Source organism: Chiloscyllium plagiosum, unplaced genomic scaffold (assembly GCF_037043375.1).
Source record: "Chiloscyllium plagiosum isolate Xiang-an unplaced genomic scaffold, Cpla_swu_hap1 HiC_scaffold_3, whole genome shotgun sequence".
In the NCBI taxonomy this organism is placed as follows: domain Eukaryota; kingdom Metazoa; phylum Chordata; class Chondrichthyes; order Orectolobiformes; family Hemiscylliidae; genus Chiloscyllium; species Chiloscyllium plagiosum.
In genome coordinates, this window is record NW_028270141.1 from 104,254,864 (window position 1) to 104,279,146 (window position 24,283).

Genomic DNA, 24,283 nt, shown 5'->3' on the forward strand with positions numbered 1-24,283 from the left:
TTTAAGAATGACCTTCAAGAATGGGACACCCCAGGACCTGATCAGGTGTACCCGAGAACTCTGTGGGAAGCCAGGGAAGTGATTGCTGGGCCTCTTGCTGAGATATTTGTATCATCGATAGTCACAGGTGAGGTGCCAGAAGACTGGAGGTGGGCTAACATGGTGCCACTCTTTAAGAAGTATAGTAAGGACAAACCAGGGAACTATAGACCACCGAGCCTGATGTCAGTGGTGGGCAAATTGTTGGAGGGAATCCTAAGGGACAGGATGTACATGTATTTGGAAAGGGAAGGACTGATTAGGGATAGTCAGCATGGCTTTATGCCTGGGAAATCATGTCTCACAAACTCGATTGAGATTTTTGAAGAAGTAACAAAGTGGACTGGTGAGGGCAGAGCAGTAGATGTGATCTACATGGACTTCAGTAAGGCATTCGACAAGGTTCCCCTTTGGAGACTGGTTAGCAAGGTTAGATCTCATGGAATACAGGGAGAACTCGCCATTTGGATACAGAACTGGCTCAAAGGTAGAAGACAGAGGGTAGTGGTGGAGGGCTGTTTTTCAGACTGGAGGCCTGTGACCAGTGGAGTGCCACAAGGATCGGTGCAGGGTCCTTTACTTTTTGTCAATTATATAAATGATTTGGATGCAAGCATAAGAGGTATAGTTAATAAGTTTGCAGATTTATGGGTGGCACGGTGGCTCAGTGGTTAGCATTGCTGCCTCACAGCGCCAGGGTCCCAGGTTCGATTCCAGCCTTGGGTGACTGTCTGTGTGGAGTTTGTACATTCTCCCCGTGTCTGCATGGGTTTCCTCCAGGTACTCCGGTTTCCTCCCACAATCCAAAGATGTGTGGGTCAGGTGAATAGGCCATGCTAAGTTGTCCATATTGTTAGGTGCATTAGTCGGGGGGGGGGTTACTCTTCAGAGGGTCGATGTGGACTTGTTGGGTCGAAGGGCCTATTTCCACACTGTAGGGAATCTAATCTAATCTAATCATGACACCAAAATTGGAGGTGTAGTGGACAGCGAAGAAGGTTTCCTTAGATTACAACAGGATCTTGATCAGATGAGCCAATGGGCCGAGAAGTGGCAGATGGAGTTTAATTCAGATAAATGCGAGGTGCTGCATTTTGGGAAAGCAAATCTTAGCAGGACTTATATTCTTAATGGTAAGGTCCTAGGGAGTGTTGCTGAACAAAGAGACCTTGGAGTGTAGGTTCATAGCTCCTTAAGTGGAGTCGCAGGTAGATAGGATAGTGAAGGCGGCATTTGGTATGCTTTCTTTTATTGGTCAGAGTATTGAGTACAGGAGTTGGGACATCATGTTGTGGCTGTACAGGACATTGGTTAGGCCACTGTTGGAATATTGCGTGCAATTCTGTTCTCCTTCCTATTGGAAAGATGTTGTGAAACTTGAAAGGGTTGCCAGGGTTGGAGGATTTGAGCTATAGGGAGAGGCTGAATAGGTTGGGGCTGTTTTCCCTGGAGCGTCGGAGGCTGACGGGTGACCTTATAGAGGCTTACAAAATTATGAGGGGTATGGATAGGACAAACAACAAAGTCTTTTCCTTGGGGTCGGGGAGTCCAGAACTAGAGGGCATAGGTTTAGGGTGAGAGGGGACAGATATAAAAGGGACCTAAGGGGCAATATTTTCATGCAGAGGGTGGTATGTGTTTGGAATGAGCTGCCAGAGGATGTGGTGGTGGCTGGTACAATTGCAACATTTAAGAGGCAGTTGGATGGGTATATGAATAGGAAGGGTTTGGAGGGATATGGGCTGGGTGCTGGTAGGTGGGACTAGATTGGGTTGGGACTGGATTAGTCGGCATGGACAAGTTGGTCTGAAGGGTCTCTGTCTATGCTGTACATCTCTATGACGCTATGACTCTATGACCAACTGGACTGAAGCCAAAGAGATTGTAAAAGACCAGGGCTGATGGCAAAGTGACAATGCTGGAGGAACCAAGTCTAAGTCTTCACCACAATATAATATTCCCTGTGATGGAAATGTAACTGTAGTGCATTATAATCACAAACCTTTGACTTTCTTAAAGCAATCAAGTGAAACATTCTTTTACTGTATTGTGAATTGAAGAATAGCTTGGTTATTCAAAAACTAAAATGGAAACACTTTGCTTAATCATTTAGTGAACCAGATTGTCTGCAAATCTGCATTAATGACATGCAAAGGTACGCATGCATACACATACCCACGCAGACATGCAAAGGTACGCATGCACAACACATCCCTGTGAGAACTGTTGCTCTTATAGGACAAGAAATAATACTGGTGACATTTTGAGGAAAAGATGCAAGTCACAAACACGGTGTATCTGCAAAAGAAACAAATGGGACTGAAACAATTTGAAAAAAAAACACTTGGTTCACAAAAGGTCTGGCATTACTCCAAGAGTAAAAGGTCAACCTTGCATAATCCTTCTGCTTCCAGTCATGCATACGTGCAGTATGGAGGACAGGCTATTTTCGCCTCAAATGTAATCTCACAATCAGTGACTCAATTATCCACAGATACATGTCTCAAAATACATGTAGAATTGAACACAGGAGATTAAAATATGACTTCAGAAAGACTGAAACCAGATGAAACAAAACCACATCACTTTGCTCCTCATCAAACCCCAGATATATCAATGTTCTTTGTGTTACACAGGGAATTGAATATGCTTGGCAGCTAGAAGGATGTCTACCTGTGTTGAGGCATGAAAAGGCAAGATCTTGCTGTTTGGACAAGCTACACTCATACAAAAGAACTGGTCGGTATACACTTGATCAACAACCAACATTTTGGAGACTGGGCCTCAGGTAGTAATACCCTCAAAATACCCTTAGAGTTCACTCCCACCCTAGAATCTAAGCATGCAGATCAGGTTGATGCTTCATGCAGAACTGAGCAACAGCTCTACTGTACTGATAGATTTTAAGAGGATATCAATGGGTTGGTGGAATAGGTGGTGAAGTAGCAGATAAAATTCTGGACTGAGAAGTCTGACATGATTAATTCATATAGACAGAACACAAAGAGTAAGATAAAATAAAGCAGCTCCAGGAGCAGAGAGATCTGGGTGTATGTGTGTGTATTAATAATTGAAGATAACTGTTCTATGTTCTATAACAGGACAGATTAGCGAGTGATTAGTAAAACACAAGGAATCTGGGCAATTTACGATGAACCTTTATAAAACTCTGATTAGACCTCATCTGGAATATTGCATCCAGTTCTAGACACTTTTAGGAAGGATGTGAATGCACTAGAGGAGGACTGCAGAAAAAAGATTCATGAAACTGGTTCCAGTGATGAGGAACCTCTGTTATATCAAAGAATGATTGAAGATGTTGGGACTCTTCCTTGGAGAAAGAAGTTTAAGAGATTTGCCAAAGGTCTTCAAAGTCATGTGACATTACAGACTAGGTCAAAAGAAACTGTTCCATTAATGGGAGGGACTAAAAAACAGAGGACACTGATTTCTGATGTCTGACCAAAAAGGCAATGGCACAGTGAAGAAGAATCTATTCCCTTACCCAAAATGGTTATGGTCTGAGAATGTGGAGAAGGTTGACGCCTTCAACATAGAAAAGGTTAATTATCTGAAGTGAAGAAAATTGCGAGGCTATGGGGGTGAGAACAGGGAAGTGAAACTGGAGGAGTTTCTCTTCTCAGGAGCCAGCACAAACAGGAGAGGTTGATGGCTCATTCTGCATCACAATCATTCTCTGGCTTTATTACATACCTCCCATTATAAAGCTGTGAAACTAGTTATTTAGAAACATGTTGAAGTATTTGAAAAATTCCTTAGTTACTGATATTTGAATTATTGTTGTCCAAACATGACACACAACAACTTCAGGGATTTTGCCAAAAGACAAATCTGAACTGTGGTATGTAATAAGTTAGTGTTGCATGTATTGTCATGACATTTAAAAAGCTCAGTCAATTGCACTACTGAAAGTAACATTTGCAATGAAACTCACATCAAGACAACAGGAGATAGCATTACCTGCTTACAGTTTTAGACTAGGAAACATAAAATGTACAGCTGACAGATTTCTTGTTCTTAATTCCTCATAGCTGTAATTAAAAGTTTAAATATCCACATTATTTTAATATCATGCTGTGGAAATGCTGAAAGATGAAGATCCAACTAAAAAGAGATAGAATCAACTCCCAATTCATTATGACCTTTGTTGACATGGTGATACTTAGATTTCTTTCACAAGGTCCCCAGAAACTAGTCTTGGAATCTTGTATGTAAATTGAGAAGTGCCTTTCAAACTTACCTTTCTCACAATACCTATTGCATTCTCTGCTGGTCAAGCATACCTCCCAGTTTTAAATAATTATTCAACCAAAAAGAGAGTCCCAGATCTTCTGCAGAGCTACAATCGTCACCTGATTGCTGCTCAACTTGAACGTTTTTTCTGCCCTGATGCTGTTGTGTTATTCTGGCTGGTTCTTCTGAGCCTGACACATTTTAAGAAGGCACAGCATACAGTCCCACAAAGTGCTTCATCTTAGAGCAGTAGCATTGGGGTTAACACTAGAAACATCCCCTTTTTAATGATACTAATTGCCATTAGGCAACTCTAAATGTCTCGGATGAAAAGGATGAATGGGTTGGGTGGAAGGTTGGGCAGATGGGTGAGCTAAGTAGGTAGGACAGCAGGAGGTCAAGGTGTGTGAGCTGCATAAGGTGGGCAGTTGGGTCAGCTCAAGAAGGGTTGTCAGGAGCGAGGCTCCTCGGTTTGGTTCAGACAGGTTTGTGGAGGCTAGTCAGCCTGGGTGGTGGGGGATGGGGGGGCAGTTAGTCCGATTGGATGCTCATCACTTTGGATCAGAGGTGTAGTTGGATGTTGGGAACGATTTAGGTTGGAGGGGATGTTATTGGGTAGTGGAGGCTAGTCAGGTCTGGTAAGAAGCATTTGTGAGGTGGGGGTTGGTAAAGAGGAGTCTGGGTGAGAAATCAGACCCCCACATTAGTGTGAGCGATTAAGGGAGCGGCAGGTGTGGGGAGATCAGTTCTGTCATTGCACAACTGTTAAACATATATTTGTCTATCTGAGTATCTGTGGAGGTAAGTCAAAACCGTCTGCTGGGAAGCAGGAGAATTGCACTTCAGAAATTAAAACTTCTTCCTGGACAATTCCCATAGAAGATAACTTAATAGGACTCCCGCTAGACTCTGACCTCCATCTTAGCTCTTCCATCTGGTCTCTGATGATGTGTGCCAAACTGGAGCATTTTATTTATCTTGACCAATAGTGGGAGATATTTTAGAGTAGAGGGTGAATAAAAGAAGCTACATTCCACAGAAAAACAAACTCAGTTGCAAAAATGATTGAAAATATTTAAAAAATTGAAATCCAAAGTGATAATTTGAAGTTAACCCATTTGGTTGCCTGGAAACAGAAGCCTCGGTCAAATTCATTTTTCATGAACTTTCCATTTTGGGTTGTCTACATTGAGTTTGCAATGAATGCTGGACCTTTACAGATCCAAATACAATATAAAGCTTCAATTATTCACACATAAGCCTGGTTCCCTGGTTTATCCAACTCTGACTGACTTGATCTAAACTCTTAATTCCTGTGCAATTTTTACATCACCTTCAAACTTGTAAATAGTTCCACATAATCCTTTAATTAAGAGAAAGTGAAGACTACAGATGCTGGAGAGTCAGAGTTCAAAAGTGGTGGCACTGTAAATCTCAGCAGGTCAGGCAGCGTCTGAGGAGCAGGAGAGTCTACGTGTTATCGTATTCCTGACGAAGGGCTTACGCTCCTGTTGACTCTCCTGCTTCTTGACGCTGCCTGACCTGCTGTGCTTTTCCTTTAATTAAAAACATTAACTGCAACAGTCTCAAAATGGAGCCTTTTGGAACTCCTATCATGATCTGAAATCCTACAAATAAAATCCCAAATCAACGCCACCTCTTCTGGCTGCAAGGTGAAAAATGGTCACTGATCAAGCATAACACACCAATTATATTCATAAAGAATCAAGGTATGCCAATGGAAGTGTATCTCTGCACTAATAGTGATGAAAATATTAAATATGCCAAATTAATTTTCTCTGAATATAGTCTCTACAATAAAAAAAGTAGGTAATACCAAACTAGTATAGGTCTGCTGAGAAATTAACAGCACAATTTGCTTGCTAGATTTTGTATATTTATTTAAAACACAGAAAATAGGTAATGTATTTTCAGTATTTTTAAAATGATTGTATAAAGGGTAAGTGTGAATCAGTAAATGAGATAGTTCACATCATCACTGGGAAGTGATGCAAGATCACATGATTGTTAGGAGATGGTTCTCTCCAGCAACCTCAGGTGAGTTATGTCTTGACTTGCATATATTGTGTGTTTACTATGTTTGAATAAAAAGGTAACATTTGGTCCTAAACCTAAAATACTCCACTAATATTTACCAATCTCTCTCCTGCATGAAAGACAACAGCAGAGGGCAAAAAGCAACAGATGATGAACATGCTTAAGGATTACAGCATGATAATTGTTATTGTTATGAGTGAAATATCTGATTGGTAGAGTGTTGGCCAAGAATGAAGCAAAATGCAAAATCAGTAGCTTCAGATTTACATTAAGCCTAAAGCAAAATACTAGATACTGGAAATCTGAAATAAAAAGGAGAAAACGCTGAAAATACTCCGCAGCAGGTCTGCAGCATTTGTGGAGAAAGAAACGAGAGTCGTGAGTTCTGATGCAAAGTCTTGAATTCTCAATTCTTTTCTCTTTCACAGATGCTGCAGAACTTAGAGTATTCTCAGCATCTTTGCCTTTTGATTCAGAAATACATAAATGTTTAGCTTTTCAAGCCTTTCTTTAAAAAAGTGGTCCTGACTGCCAACATAGAGTAATAGAGATGTACAGCACAGAAACAGACCTTTTGGTCCAACTCATCCATGCCGACCAGATATCCTAATCTAGTCCTGTTTGCCAGTACTTGGCCAATATCCCTTTAAACTCTTCCTATTCATATACTCGTCCAGATATTTTGTAAATGTTGTTATTATACCAACATCCACCACTTGCTCTGGCACCTCATTCCATACATGCACAACCTTCTGCCTGAAAATGTTGCCCCTTAAGTCGCTTTTAAATCTTTCCCCCACCCTAAACCTATGCCTTCTGGTTCTGGACTCCCCAACCCCAGCGAAAAGATCTTGTCTATTTACCCTATCCATACCCCTCATGATTTTATAAACCTCTATAAGGTCACCCTTCAGCCTCCGACGCTCCAGGGAAAACAGCCCCAGCTTATTCAGCCTCTCCCTATAGCTCAAACGCTCCAACCCTGGCAACACCCCTATAAATCTTTTCTGGACCCTTTCAAGTTTCACAACATCCTTCCAATAGGAGGGTTTCAATGTGAAGGATTTCATTCTGAACACAGTGCAAAATAATAACTCTGCACATATAAGAAACACTATGTTTAATATGCCTGAACAAGAGACAGCTACATTATTTTTCATACATATGGAAAAAATCCCTGATCAGCCGAGTGTTTCAGTTCCTGCTTTTCCTCTACAGCTTAATTTTATACAATCACCTTGCTAAATGGAAGTTACTAGCACTCAAGAATGGCCAATAGTGTGTACCTGAATATATGTAGAGGTGGAGTGGAAAGCATTGACAAGTAACTGAAATAAAAGAAATAACTGAATGAAAACAGATACAGAACAGTAAAAGTCAACAATCAATGGAATTCAACAATTTCCTGCCCTTCAAACTCTTCTTTCACCTTCCCATTCTATTTGGATAATGTAAGACACACTCACAATCAAATACATCTTTTTTCATTACCAATGGGACCAAACTAATGATATGGAAATGTGTTGCTGGAGAAGCGCAGCAGGTCAGGCAGCATCTAGGGAACAGGAGAATCGACGTTTCGGGCATTAGCCCTTCTTCAGGAGAAGGGCTAATGCCCTTCCTGAAGAAGGGCTAATGCCCGAAACGTCGATTCTCCTGTTCCCTAGATGCTGCCTGACCTGCTGCGCTTCTCCAGCAACACATTTCCATCTCTGATCTCCAGCATCTGCAGACCTCATTTTCTCTCCAAACTAATGATACCCAATACTCAAGGCTGAAAATCCTACTTAAAACATGTTCATACCTTAAGCAACTTTGGGATCCCAATCCTCTCTCACACTCCTAATTTTTTCTGGCCTTCAATGGATGGTGCTTTCTGGTTTTAAATATAAGAAGCTGGTTTTAACAAAACAACAAAAAAAATGTAAAACAATCTTATCATGGTCACCAAAACATGAAAAGTACACATGTGGCCAGAAAAGAAAAGGTTTAATTTATATGCTTCAACCTATGGTAGCTTTTCTTTGCATGTCTTGCTAAATGAAAACTGATCAAAAACCCTTTCAAAAGAACAACTGAAACATTAAAATAATCTGGATATTTTCAGCAAGGCCACTACAGCAATAAACAGTAAGATCCTTGACTAAAGTTTTTTCTTTGCCCAGGAAATTTAATACCAACTACAGTGTGTTTCACCTCTTCAACCATTTAAGATCAGCTAACTAAACATCTTGTTCTGTTTGGCTTCGCACCACAATGTAACAATTTAGGAAGGCAAGACTGAGAACACACTGTAGGGAAAGATTTTCTCAAAAAATACATCATAATTTCATCCAAATATGTGGACTGGTACTATCCAAGTTATATTGTTTCAGTAACACATTTGAGCAGGGTTTTCAACAGGTTTTCATTCCATTCACAACACAAAGGAATCTCAATTGAAATTCTATTACTCCAGTACGCTTTCAATATCCTGTGTTATATAGACTGTGTAGAAAGCTACATTTTAAAAATACAATTGAAAAGGAGTTGATAGAAGGTAAATAGAAAAATCAGGATAAATTATAGATTATCTGTTAATCTGTTGATGTTATAACTCACTGGAGTAACACACTGGAAATTGAGCCCTGCTATCCATGGAGTTGTCACAAAAGGTAAAGATTTAATCAAGTATGCAAAATTCCACAATGAACCTGACTTTCAGATCCAGATTGACAGAAAGCATGGACCAGATTTTTGGACTAAACAAGAATCACCATTTATTACAAGTAATTAGAACTCTTGCTGCAGGCAAACAATTATAAACTGCTGGTGCATAACATAACTAATTAAAACTTTAATCCCATTTTAAACTCCCACTTACACATCCACACACATGAACAGAGAGCATAAAATAGGTTCTGGTGAAGGGAAATTTGAAAAGACAGATGAATAGTCTTTGTGCCCAGGTTCCATTGTTGAGATAGTCTTTGACTCTTCTGCTGGCCAGCATGTTGCTTTAGTTGTCTTTCTCCAGGTGTTTCCTCTGTTTGGTAAGAGGCCCAAGGTGGCCGTTCACTTATAAAAAGTTTTTGACATCAGTTAAAAGGAACAGTTTATAACAACAATAACAGGGAAGATAAACTGGCTATTTAGAGTTTTGACTGCAGAGAGTAGGGACTCAAGTTGGGGAAGAACTGAACATTGGTCTTTCTTGTTGTAGCTTATTCCCAGCTCTAAGCTACCGGCGAATTAATTGCACAGCTGTTGGCAGGCAAAAAGGTTTCTGCCATTGATAATTGTCACCAGTCCATACACCAATGAACTTCTTGTTGCCAGCAAAAGCCTTATACACCCTCCAAACTATCTGCAGCTCAATTTCAATTACTACCCCAAGATTAGAGTGGTGCTAGAAAAGCACAGCAGGTCAGGCAGCATCCGAGAAGCAGGAGCTGCCTGACCTGCTGAGCTTTTCGAGCACCACTCTCATCTTGACTCTGATCTCCAGCATTTACAGTCCTCACTTTCAATTATTACCTGTTCAAGCAGTTGCTTACACGATGTCTGACATGGGTGTCAGGTCAAAACTGCAGAAAATCTGTTTCAAACATTGGTTTTTGAAACAGCTCTTTCTCATTTCAAGTTTTTAGAAACACAAAACAAAAAGACATGGTCCTTTTACTGGTTCAATAATAATGCTCTTTTCTACTGATTTCTGGAATTAGGACAGTATTTAGAATAGTTTGAGTAAGTGACAATATACCACCATAAATCAGACCACCAGCTAAGAAAGAAAAACACAGAGAATACTGAAGGAACTCAGTAAGTCCAATGGCACCTATGGAAAGAGAAACAGTTAATGTTTCAAGTCTGGTATGACCTGTTCAGATACTGCCAGTCTTACTGAGTTTCTCTAGCATTCTTGATCTTTCTTTCAGATTTCCAGCATCTGTAGTATTTTGTCTTTGTTAGGTAAGAAAGAAAATTTAGCCACTTAATAGCATGACTGTGTTTGAGTAACTTATACAAACCACAATTAGTCAATAAATAGTGTTTTGCATAGATTATCCCTCCAAGACATGCTGCTTTATGAATCATTACAAATTGTACAACATTGTAAATATTACACAAGTAATATTTATTCCCAATTTGTTTATAAATGCAAACATCCCTCAAAAAATGTTTATCATTTTGAGTGGTGACGTAATGTACAGTAACATCAGAGCAACCACAGATTTCAAAATGAATGGGTGGAAGACAAGCTCAGTTAATAATTCCCAAAGTAAATACCTTAGTTATGAAATACAGTTATTCTTTATGGAACCCTAAAACTGAATAATCATTTAAATAGTGATTTGACAAGGTAAACCATAATCTTAATAATCGGATGGATGGGTGCTGCTTTAAAAATAATGAGAAGCGATATGTAACAGTGTCCATGAGGAAACCAAGATTGAAAACAGTATAATTAACAAGATAGTGTGCCTTTCATTACAGCTGGACAGTTGATTTGTGATGCTGAGTGACATCAACAGTGCAGGTTCAATTTGGTACTAGCTGAGGTTACTACCAAGGTCATACTTACTTAACATGAGAACCTAACAACCATAGCTGTTGTAATGTTATGTAACTTTTTCACCTGCAACTCATTGAGAAATAGTTAACAGTTAATAGCGATAAGAGTTAAAGCTTCCCTTCAAAAATAAATAGGCCTGTGTCCACACATTCTCACAGTTTGTTGGGGAAAGTGTTATGTATGAAGGGCTCACCTTCCTCTGACCTGGAAACAGTAAACATTTCAGTCAGGTACATGAGATAAGATGTATGAGCAGAAGTAAGTTTTTCAGGCCATTGTGTTTGCTCCGCCATTCAATGTCATCATGGCCAATCATATAATCCTCAACTCTACTTTCTTCCCTATAACTCTTGGTAACCTTACTGGTTAAAAATCTGTCTCTCATAATCTTCAACTTCCTTTGAGATCACAGGCTGCCACACTCTGATGAAGTTCCGACCTAGCACTTGGTGATCCCAAGTGTCCATTTTATGTCTTGTCTGTGATATCTTCTTCAAACAAAGCTGGAATGACCATGCTTTCATTAAACACTAGCAAGTCACCCAGAGTCAGGAAATATTAACAGTGCTCAAAATGGTTTTCATAGTCAACACAATCGGCCTTGAAATAACTCCAGAGAGGCTGGTATCTCATCACCAAAATACCTTTTATTTACACGTGGAAAGTTCTTGACATCGATCCAGCTCCCTCAGATCCAGCTCTCGGAGTGAACAGAACTTTGGACACTCCTGTTTATATCTGTCAGTCAGGGCTCCCTGTGGATCACATTAACAGACCCAATCAGGGAACTCATTTTCTATAAGGTTCACCCAGCTAACCTTGTTACAATCACTACAGGCCTGTAGTCTGGCTAACCTTTGGTAGAATACTAATGAATAGTAACACTTAGTTCCCGGTCTCTCTTTTGCTCCTGTTATATCTGTTTGCATGCTGTGGTTAGCTGGCCACACTGTTACCATAAACTCAGCATGTGATTCAATTTCATATGAGGGGAGGATGAATAGATTGGGGCTATACTCATTGGAATTTAGAAGAATGAGACGCAACCTTATTGAAACAAAGAAGATTTTTAGGAGACTTTACAGATTAGGTGTGGAAAGGTGGTCCCTTTATAGGACAGTCTCAGACCAGAGGGTGTATTCTCAGAATTAGAGGTCACACACTTAAGACAGAGGTGAGGAGTAGGAGGAATTTCTTTACTGAGGGCTTTGAATTTGTGGAATTCTTTTGCACAGAGGGCTGTTATATTTCTATATTATATTCAAAGCTGAGAGTCAGATTTTTAACCAGTAAGGTTACCAAGAGTTATAGGGAAGAAAGTAGAGTTGAGGATTATATGATTGGCCATGATGACATTGAATGGCGGAGCAAACACAATGGCCTGAAAAACTTACTTCTGCTCATACATCTTATCTCATGTACTGACTGAAATGTTTACTGTTTCCAGGTCAGAGGAAGGTAAGCCCTTCGTACCTAACACTTTCCCCAACAAACTGTGAGAACGTGTGGACACAGGCCTATTCATTTTTGAAGGGTAGCCTTATCTTTTATTACTATTAACTATTTCTCAATGAGTTGCAGGTGAAAAAGTTACGTAACATTACAACAGATATGGTTGTTAGGTTCTCATGTTAAAACTGTATGTACCTTCAAGCTCATGCTTCTCGATCATTTCACTATGTATCATCATATCAACCTTGTAGAACATTGCACATAGTTCACTGAAAACTCTCTGGGGCTGAGGCAAGCCTGAATGTTGACAATTTGTTGAAGCCAAATCTGCCAAATGGAGAGAAAAATGTGGCACACCTTGCAGTCAGTATTTGTCAGAAGACTTTTGATGTTACTGATGATTATATCTGCAGGAAGTGTGTTCGGTTGTGAATTCTATCAGATTGCATGGATCAGTTGGAGCAGCTGTTTGAGGCAATGAGGAATTTACAGGAGCTAAATCTGATGGATGGCACTTGCAGGGAGGAACTAGTGCAGGGGAGAAGGATTCACATTTTACAACCATTGGAATGTCTTTTGGGGTAGAAGTGACCTGTATAAAAAGGACAGATTGCACCTGATGGAAGCAGGCTAACATACTGGCCAGGAGATTTGCTAGAACTGCTCAGGAGGATTTAAACTAGTAAACAGGGTGGGTGTGGAAAAAGATCAGTCTAACAATGTACAGTTGGGAAAAGGAGTAAGTCAAACAGCCAGGGCGTGCAGGAACAAAGCAAAGAATGAACCAGTAAGGTTACCAAGAGTTATAGGGAAGAAAGTAGAGTTGAGGATTATCTGATTGGCCATCATGACATTGAATCAGCCAGACTGATAAACTAATCTGCATTTATTTCAATGCAAAAAGCACTAACAGGTAAGGCAGATGAAATCAGGGCATGGTTAGGAACATGGGACTGGGATATCATAGAAATTACAGAGACATGGTTAAGAGATGGACAGGACTGGCAGCTTAAATGTTCCAGGATACTGATGCTACAGGAAGGACAGAAGGGGAGGCAATCGAGGAGAGGGGGCAAGGCGTTTTTGATTTGTGATAACATTACGTCTGTACTTAGGAAGGAGATTCCTGGGAATATATTCAGGCAAATTATTTGGATCAAACTGAGGAATAAGAAAGGGATGATCACCTTATTGGGATTGCATTATGGAACCCTAATAATCAGCAGGATGTTGAGAAATAAATTTGTAATGTGGTCTCAGTTATATGTAGGAATAATAGGGTGGTTATGGTAAGGGATTTTAACTTTCCAAGCAGAGACTGGGACTGCCATAATGCTAAGGGCTTGGTTGGAGAGGAATTTGTTAAATGTGCACAAGAAAATTTTCTGATTCAATATGTGGATGTACCAGAGAAGGTGCAAAACTTGACCAACTCTTGAGAAATAAGGCAGGGCAGGTGACTGAGGTGTCAGTGGGAGAGCACTTTGGGGCCAGGGACCATAATTCTACTAGTTTTAAAACAGTAATTGAAAAGGATAGAATGGATCTAAAAGTTAAAGGTCTAAATTGGAGGAAGGCCAATTTTGATGGTTTTAGGCAAGAACTTTCAAAATTGATTGGGGCCAATGCTCACGCGTAAAGGGACGGCTGGAAAATGGAAAGCCTTCAAAAATATGATAATGAGAGTCCAAAGATAGTATGTTCCTGTTAGCGTGAAGGGCAATAGTAGGTGTAGGAAATGCTAGATGACTAAAGAAATTGAAGTTTTGGTTAAGAATATATCAGGTACAGACTGCAGAAATCGAGTAAGTCCCCAGAAGGCAATAGAAGTATACTTAAGAGGGAAATCAAGAGGGCAAAAAGGGGACATGAAATAGCTTTGGCAAATAGGGTTAAGGAGAATCCAAAGGGAGTCTACAAATAAATTAAAGACAAAAGGCAAAAGAATAAGTAGGGAGAGAATAGAGCCCCTTGAAAATCAGCAAGGCTGTCTATGTGTGGAACTGCAGGAGATGGGGGAGATACTCAGTGAGTAATTTATATCAGTGTTTTTTTGTGGAGAAGGCTATGGAAGATAGAGAATGTGGGGATAGAGAAGGTGGGGAAATAAATAGCAACATCTTCAAAATTGTCCACGTTACAGAGGAGGTGATGCTGGATGTCTTAAAATGCATAAAGGTGATAAATCTCCAGGACCTGATCAGGGGTAATCTAGAACTCTGTGGAAATCTATGGAAGTGATTACTGTGCCCCTTGCTGAGATATTTGGATCATCGATAGTCACAAGTTTAGTGAAGACTGGAGGTTGGCTAATATGATGCCACTATTTAAGAAAGGTATTAAGGAAAAGCCAGAGAGCTATAGATCAGTGAGCCTGACATCGGTGGCGGGCAAGTTGTTAGAGGGAATCCCGAAGGACAGGATTTACATATATTGGAAAGGCAAGGACTGATTAGGGATAGTCAACATGGCTTAGTGTTTGGGAAATCATGTCTCACTAACTTGACTGAGGTTTTTGAAGTAACAAAAAGGATTGATGACAGCAGTGAGGTAGACTTAATCTATATGGACTTCAGTAAGGCAATCAACAAGGTTCCTCATCATAGACTGGTTAGCATGGTTAGATCACATGGAATAGAGAGAGAACTAACCATTTGGATACAGAACTTGCTCAAAGGTAGAAGATAGAGAGTGGTGATAGGGAGTTGCTTTTCAGACTGAAGGATTGGTGCTAGGTCCACTGCTTTTTGTCATTTATATAAGTGACTAGGATGTGAACATAGGAGGTATGGTTAGTAAGTTTGCATTGGGGGTGTACTGGACAGTGAAGAAGTTTACCTCAGAGTGCAATGGGACCTTGATCAGATGGGCCATTGGGCCGCGGAATAGCAGATGGAACTTAACTTAGAGGTGCTGCATTTTGGAAATACAAATTGTAAGATCCTGAGGAGTGTTGCTGAACAAAGAAACCTTGGAGTGCAGGTTCACAGTTCCTTGAAAGTGGAGTCACAGATAGAATAGTGAAGAATGCAGTTAGTATGCTAATCTTTATTGGTCAGTGCATTTAGTATAGGAGTTGGAAGGTCATTTTGTGGTTGTACAGGAGATTGCTACGGCCACTTTTGGAGAATTGCGTACAGTTCTGCTCTCCCTCCTATTGGAAAGATGTTATACTATAAGATTTCAGAAAAGATTTACAAGGATGTTGCCAGCACTGGAGGATGTGAGCTATCGGGAGAGTCTGAATAGGCTGGGGCTGTTTTCCCTGGGGTGTCGGAGGCTGAGGAGTGACCTTATAGAGGTTTATAAAATCATGAGGGACATGGATAGGGTGAATAGACAACATCTTTTTCCCCATGGTGGAGGATTCCAAAACTAGAAAGCATATGTTTAAGTGAGAGGGGCAATATATAATAAGGACCTAAGGGGCAGCTTTTTCACGCAGAGGGTGGTGCATGTATGGAATGAGCTGCCATTGGAAGTAGTGGAGGCTGGTACAATTAGAACATTTAAAAGGCATCTGGATGGGTATATGAATAGGATGGGTTTGGAGGGATATGGACCCAATGCTGGAAAATGAAACTAGATTTATTTAGGATATTTGGTCGGCATGGACAAGTTTTAATCGAAGGGTCTATTTCCATGCTGTATGTGACACTATGACAGTACTGTGAATTAGGAATTGTTTTCTCCAAGATGTTAAATTTTACATTCTAATGGCTCATCTCTAAATCAAATCTTCCTGGTAATATTATTTCGGAATCTCTCTCTTCATCATGTGATTATTCTCCTTGCTTAAAAGTCATTTAATTTTGCAATGTAACATATTTGCTGTTGCATATTGTGGTCATGGAGAGTTTTATCATAATTCTGCAGTAAAACTGGGGGATTCATGCCTTTCCTGTAGCTCTCTTAATGACTTCTGCCAAATCAGGCCTTCATAAACACATGCTACCTCCTTAATAGCTTTACTGAATGGATCCTGCAGTCTGCCGTTTTAATAAACAATGTCCGTTCTAATCATGGTTTCAGTAAATGACACCACTATTTGCGGTTTGATAAAATGAATCACATTCCTTGAATGGTTTATTTTAATGACTGCTGCTGAATACAGTTTAAATAAATGTTTTAAAAACAGAAAAGGCTGGAAAAGCTCAGCAGGCCTGGCAGCACCTGTGGAGAGGAACCCTTCTTCGGAACCTGCTCATTCAACCCGAAACATTATCTCTGATTTGTCTCCATAGATGCTGCCAGACCTGCTGAACTTTCCCAGCAATTTCTGCTTTCGTTTCTTATTTACAGCTGGCAAAGTTCTTTCGATTTTTATTGAAGAAATGTTTCCCTCCTTTATTGCAGTTTAAGTAATGGATCTCCCAGCTTTTGGCAGTCGCAATCTCCTAACTTTCTTCTTGCATTACTTCTGTAAAACCAGAATTAGCATGACAATGTGTTGCTTAAGGCATATTGCAGCATTCACCCTTTCTGAAGCTTATACAACGTTATGAAATAGAAAAATAAAAGACTGCTGCCGTATGTATATTTTCTGATTTTTTCCTGCTTTACAATATTCAATGTAGCTGCAACACAAATCACAACAAGTTTGTGCTTCACTGCAGCTCCGTTGCAACTATTTCTTGAGCAAACTTAAGGCTGTAGGCTTCCCCAGAGAGAAAAGTCAAAATGGAGAATCTGAGTTCAACAACAAATATTTATATCGCACATTTAATGTCATGAAAAAACAGGCACGTCTCAAAAGTATTATAGAAAAATATGCAACACCAGCCATCCAAGAAGTTATTAGGTCAGATGATCAAGAGCTTGGCCTATGGATGTGAGTGTTAAAGTATCTCACAGGAAAAAAAGTTAAGCTGAGAGGCGGAGGGATTTGTGAAGGATATGCAAGAGCATATCTTAGGCAACTGAAGAAATTATCACCAATATCAAAATATTTCATAGGGCTTTAGGGCTGGAGGAATTACAGAGACCAAAATATAAAGATAAACCCTGAAGTCCAAACCAAAAAGGAATCTATTCAGTTTTTAATGACCATGGAATTTATTAATGGCTGAGGTTTTAGGTTGGTTTTCCAGTTGCGTGATGTTGGGGAATGTAGCAATAGTTAGAAATCTTTTGCCATTTTACAGATTGTCAAATATTTCAACTGTTCAGAATAGTGGACAGTTTTTCACAAAGTTTACATGCATTTTTAATACATCCTTCATTATCTTAGCTTAATATCAAAACGTGAGTGTGGTTTGCTGCAAAGAAGAAGAGCAAAGCAGCAAGTCTGAATGGTTGTTATAGCAACACCAACGCTTGCATCCTTTTACTGTGTCAGGACTAAGGTAAAAGATCATATAACTATAAATAATGTTTTCACTAAACTTTAACTGAATTACATAAATCAACTAAGTTATAATGCAAAAGTCAACAAGAAAATAAAGGAAAACACTTCACAATGACTGGTTCTGATAAAGTCGCAGAATTCTATTAAACAGTAACCATTTCCTTGGCCATTTGACCTCAAGTCTAATACAGTAATTGTACACTCGCATTGAGGCTTTCCTTTAAACTTATTAACCAGAAAAAAAACAGGCTTTTCCCCTCTCCATTTTAGCTTTATTATTTTCCTCATTGCTTTCTTGCCATGAAGGCTGATATCTCTGCAGGGCCCTGAGTGCCAACTATTTAAGTGCTAAGTAAGAAAGTGACTGTCAGTAAAAATGTGAAAGATCAGAGACTGTCAAAGCTGAGGCTGACTATCTCCTCACTTGTTCCATGCACATACGTTTGGAGTAGCTGCAGGATGCCTTGGAAAAAGCAGTGTAAGAGTAGAAGGGGATGGGGGCGGGGGGAATAAGAGAGGAGGCGATGGGAGATTATGCAGAGTGGTCACTGGCAGCGGTTTGGGGGGGGGGGCAGGGGGAGTGTCTGTGAAGATGTCAGAAGAAAGGGTAAGTGTAGAACTCTGCAGGCACCCTCCTTCTCAACACTGGGTTCTTTGATCAGGCACTGAATGCAACTGAACATAGATCCCTACCAAAAACAGGCATAATGGATCGGTACTCAAACTGATACAATGTGATCAGCGGTGTCCCATAAGGATCTATGTTAAGGCCTCAATTACATAGAACTTAAATTGGTACATCATAGATACAGGCCATTCCTCCATATCCCTCTATTTTCTGGCTGTTCATGTGTGGGTCCAAATGCACCTTAAATGTTGCTATCATATTTGCCTCTACCATCCTCCTTGGCAGTGCGTTCCAGGCACCTACCACCTGATCGTAAAAAAACTGGCCTCACACAAATCCTTTAAAAACTTTCCCCCGCTCACCGTAAACCTATGCCCCCCAAATAATTAACATTTCCACTCTGGGAAAAAGGCTCCAAATATCCACCCTATGCATGCCAATTATTCTCCTTTTTTTATTAATAACTTGGATAATGGCATAGAAAGTCACATATCCACATTTGCTGTTAACAAAAAGTTAGGTGTAATTGTAGACAGTGTAGTCAATAGCATAAGATTACGAAGGAATACTGATAGATTAAATGATTGGGAACAAAACTGTGGCAGATGGATTTCAATATAAGCATGTATGTAGTTATCCATTTTGGACCATAAAATAGGATAGATCAGGGTACTTTCCAGATGGTATGAAGTTAAATGTGGACGTCTAAAGAGTCTTGAGAGTTCAGGTGCACAGACCTTTAAAATGCAGGACTGGTGCATAAAATAATCAGGAAAGCTAATGGAATTCTGACCTTATATCTGTAGGACTGGAGTATAAAAGGGCAGAAGTTATGCTACAGTTATATAGAGTCATAGAGATGTACAACATGGAAACAGACCCTTCGGTCCAACCTGTCCATGCCGACCAGATATCCCAACCCAATCTAGTCCCACCTACCAGCACCCAGCCCATATCACTCCAAACCCTCCCTATTCATATAGCCATCCAAATGCCTCTTAAATGTTGCAATTGTACCAGCCTCCACCACTTCTTCTGGTAGCTCATTCCATACACGTACCACCCTCTGCATGAAAATGTTGCCCCTTAGGTCCCGTTCATATCTATCCCCTCTCACCCTAAACCTGTGCCCTCTAATTCTGGACTTCCCTACCCCAAGGAAAAGACTTTGTCTATTTATCCGATCCATGCCCCTCATAATTCTGTAAACCTCTATAAGGTCACCCCTCAGCTTCCGACGCTCCAGGGAAAATAGCCCCAGCATGTTCAGCCTCTCCCTGTCGCTCAGAGCCTCTAACACTGGCAACATCCTTGTAAATATTTTCTGAACCCTTTCAAGTTTCACAACATAGGAAGGAGAACAGGATTGCACGCAATATTCGAACAGTGGCCTAACCAATGTCCTGTACAGCCGCAACATGGCTTCCCAACTCCTGTACTCAATACTCTGACCAATAAAGGAAAGCATACCAAATGCCGCCTTCACTATCCTATCTACCTGCGACTCCACTTTCAAGGAGCTATGAACCTCCACTCCAAGGTCTCTTTGTTCAGCAACACTCCCTAGGACCTTACCATTCAGTGGTAAGATTTGCTTTCCCAAAATGCAGCACCTCGCATTTATCTGAATTAAACTCCATCTGCCACTTCTCAGCCCATTGGCCCAGATTCTGTCGTAATCTGAGGTAATCCTCTTCGCTGTCCACTACACCTCCAATTTTGGTGTCATCTGCAAACTTACTAACCGTACCTCTTATGCTCGCATCCAAATCATTTATGTAAATGACAAAAAGTAGAGGTCCCAGCACCGATCCTTGTGGCACTCCACTAGTCACAGGCCTCCAGTCTGAAAAACGACCCTCCAGCACCACCCTCTGTCCTCTACCTTTGAGCCAGTACAGTATCCAAATGGCTAGTTCTCCCTGTATTCTATGAGATCTAACTTTGCTACTCAGTCTCCCATGGGGAACCTTGTCGAACGCCTTACTGAAGTCCATATAGATCACATCTACTGCTCTGCCCTCATCAATCTTCTTTGTTACTTCTTCAAAAAACTCAATCAAGTTTGTGAGACATGATTTCCCACCCACAAAGCCATGTTGATTCTCCCAAATCAGTCCTTGCCTTTCCAAATACATGTACATCCTGTACCTCAGGATTCCCTCCAACAACTTGCCCACCACCGAGGTCAGGCTCACCGGTCTATAGTTCCATGGCTTGTCTTTACCGCCTTTCTTAAACAGTGGCACGTTTGCCAACCTCCAGTCTTCCAACACCTCACCTGTGACTATCGATGATACAAATATCTCAGCAAGACGCCCAGCAATCACTTCTCTAGCTTCCCACAAAGTTCTCGGGTACACCTGATCAGGTCCTGGGGATTTATCCATCTTTAACCATTTCAAGACATCCAAAACTTCCTCTTCTGTAATCTGGACATTTTGCAAGATGTCACCATCTATTTCCCTACAGTCTATATCTTCCATATCCTTTTCCACAGTAAATACTGATGCAAAATATTCATTTAGTATCTCCCCCATTTTCTGTGGCTCCACACAAAGGCCACCTTGCTGATCTTTGAGGGGCCCTATTCTCTCCCTAGTTACCCTTTTGTCCTTAATATATTTGTAAAAACCCTTTGGATTCTCCTTAATTCTATTTACCAAAGCTATCTCATGTCCCCCGTTTTGCCCTCCTGATTTCCCTCTTAAGTATACTCCTACTGCCTTTATACTCTTCTAAGGATTCACTCGATCTATCTTGTCTATACCTGACATATGCTTCCTTCTTTTTCTTAACCAAACCCTCAATTTCTTTAGTCATCCAGCATTCTCTATACCTACCAGCCTTCCCTTTCACCCTGACAGGAATATACTTTCTCTGGATTCTTGTTATCTCATTTCTGAAGGCTTCCCATTTTCCAGCCGTCCCTTTACCTGCGAACATCTGCCTCCAATCAGCTTTAGAAAGTTCTTGCCTAATACCATCAAAATTGGCCTTTCTCCAATTTAGAACTTTAACTATCTGGTCTATCTTTTTCCATCACTATTTTAAAACGAATAGAATTATGGTCGCTGGCCCCAAAGTGCTCCCCCACTGACACCTCAGTCACCTGCCCTGCCTTATTTCCCAAGAGTAGGTCAAGTTTTGCACCTTCTCTAGTAGGTACATCCACATACTGAATCAGAAAATTGTCTTGTACACACTTAAGAAATTCCTCTCCATCTAAGCGTTTAACACTATGGCAGTCCCAGTCGATGTTTGGAAAGTTAAAATCCCCTACTATAACTACCCTATTATTCTTACAGATAGCTGAGATCTCCTTACAAGTTTGTTTCTCAATTTCCCTCTTACTATTGGGGGCTCTATAATACAATCCCAATAAGGTGATCATCCCTTTCTTATTTCTCAGTTCCACCCAAATAACTTCCCTCGATGTATTTCCGGGAATATCCTCCCTCAGCATAGCTGTAATGCTTTCCCTTATCAAAAATGCCACTCCCCCTCCTCTCTTGCCTCCCTTTCTATCCTTCCTGTAGCATTTGTATCCTGGAACATTAAGCTGCCAGTCCTGCCCATTCCTGAGCCATGTTTATGTAATTGCTATGATATCCCAGTCCCATGTTCCTAACCATGCCCTGAGTTCATCTGCCTTCCCTGTTAGGCCCCTTGCATTGAAATAAATGCAGAGGTAAAAACAATGACTGCAGATGCTGGTAACCAGATTCTGGATTAGTGGTGCTGGAAGAGCACAGCAGTTCAGGCAGCATCCAAGGAGCTTCGAAATCGACGTTTCGGGCAAAAGCCCTTCATATTCCTGATGAAGAGCTTTTGCCCGAAACGTCGATTTCAAAGCTCCTTGGATGCTGCCTGAACTGCTGTGCTCTTCCAGCACCACTAATCCTTGAAATAAATGCAGTTTAATTGATTAGTCCTACCTTGTCCCTGCCTGCCCTGACTGTTTGACTCACTTCTGTTCTCAGCTGTACCTGTCTCAGATCGATCTCTTTCCTCACTATCTCCCTGGGTTCCCCCCCACCCCCACCTTACTAGTTTAAATCCTCCCAAGCAGTTCTAGCAAATTTCTCTGCCAGTATATTAGTCCCCTTACAATTTAGGTGCAATCCGTCCTTCTTGTACAGGTCACATCTACCCCAAAAGAGATTCCAATGATCCCAAAATGTGAATCCTTCTCCCATACACACATCTGCTCTATCCTCCTATTCCTGCCCTCACTAGCTCGTAGCACTGGGAGTAATCCAGATATTACTACCCTTGAGGACCTCCTTTTTAAATTTCTGCCTAACTCTCTATAATCTCCCTTCATAATCTCACCTTTTCTCTTCCTATGTCGTTGGTTCCTATGTGGACAATGACCTCCTGCTGGCCCCTCTCCCCCGTGAGAACATTCTGCACCCTCTCTGTGACACCCTTGATCCTGGCACCAGGGAAACAACACACCATTCTGCTTTTTCTCTGCTGGCCACAGAAACGTCTGTCTGTACCTTGGATTACAGAATTCCCTAACACAATTGATCTCTTGGAAGCCGATGTACCCCTCGTTGCATTACAGCCAGTCTCAATACCAGAAACTTGGCTATTTGTGCTACATTCCCTGAGAATCCATGACCCCCTACATTTTCCAAAACAGCATAACTGTTTGAAATGGGTATATCCACAAAAGACTCCTGCACTAGCTGCCTACCTCTCTTACCCTTCCTGGAGTTAACCCACCTATATGACTGTATCTGAGACATCCCCCCCTTCCCATAACTGCCATCCATCACATACTGTTGCTGTTGCAAATTCCTCATCGCTTCCATCTGTCTCTCCAACCGATCCATTTGATCTGATAAGATTCGCATCCAACAGCATTTATGGCAGATATAATCCGCAGTAATCCTTAAACTCTCTTTAAACTCCCACATTTGACAACAAGTACATATCACTGCAAAGGCTATTTATGCTCCTTCACAATCTACAGTCCCAGAAAATAACACTGTCTTATTCCTCTACAAACACTGCCCCAGGTTAAATTAATAGCTATGGCTTATATTTTAAGTTTAATCAAGAGACTTATCTCCAAAAACATATAATCAAGAAAGAACCCACTGTACTCATTAATACAGCCTTTCTCTTGGACAGACTTAAAATAACAATTGACTTATCTGATTCTGTGCTGTGAACTTCGTCCAACAGTTCCTCCAAGATTAGTTGTGAATTTCACTGTTCGTTAATTTTCCCAGATGCACTCCGATGTCCAGCGATACACGAATTCAAACAGCAAAGGCAGTAACTGTGCAGGTTCTCTCTCTCTCTCTCTCTCCTGCACTGACCTCACCATGTGTTTCCTTTGTCTGTACCTCTCCCTTTTTAAAACTGCTGTTGTTTTGACTTTTTTTTTCCAAAGTTCCAAAACAATGCAACAGCATATAAAACAGTAATTGCTGCTCCTGGAATTCGAGGAAATCACCTCCAGCACCTAAAATACCTCAAAAAAAGGAGCAGCTCTTACAGCCAGAATTTTTTCCCGTCCTCCATCTTGGATTACCCAGAATAAAAAACTCTGGTTTGACCACATTTGGAATACTGTGAACAAATCTGGGTACTACTTCTTCAGAGGAATACACTGGCCACAAGACAGAAAAAAGTATAATGTAGGTTTACAAGGATGAGATCTGGACTTCAGCGGTTAGGTTTTGAGGAGAGATTGTGCAAATTAGGTTTGTCTAGAATTTAAATAGTTAAGTGGTGATCTGATCAAGATAACAACAGGAAAAGATAAAGATAAATGGTATATAAAGGTAAACTATTTCCATTGAATGAAGACTCTGGAACAAGGGGACATAGTGTAAAAAACAGGGTCAGACCATTCAGGAGAGATGTGGGTGACAGAAGTTTTCCAGAAATGACTGTGGTGGACCAGCTGTTGATTTTTAATACAAAATAG

At 40.7% G+C, this 24,283-nt stretch overlaps 1 protein-coding gene across 12 annotated transcripts in view; it reads right to left on the reverse strand.

Moving 5' to 3' along the window:
- The window catches only part of ankrd6b (ankyrin repeat domain 6b), a 245,297-nt gene that overhangs the window by 194,905 nt on the left and 26,109 nt on the right, over positions 1–24,283 (reverse strand). For 2 of the 12 annotated variants that reach the window (XM_087982259.1, XM_087982251.1), the window contains exon 2: positions 8,156–8,227. The exons of 8 other annotated variants lie outside the window; for them this stretch is intronic. The gene's annotated coding sequence lies outside the window, so the exon portion shown is untranslated. Of the gene's footprint in view, positions 1–8,155; positions 8,248–24,283 lie in introns of all 12 variants that reach the window. 2 more of the 12 variants (XM_087982258.1, XM_087982252.1) reach the window with 1 other exon arrangement.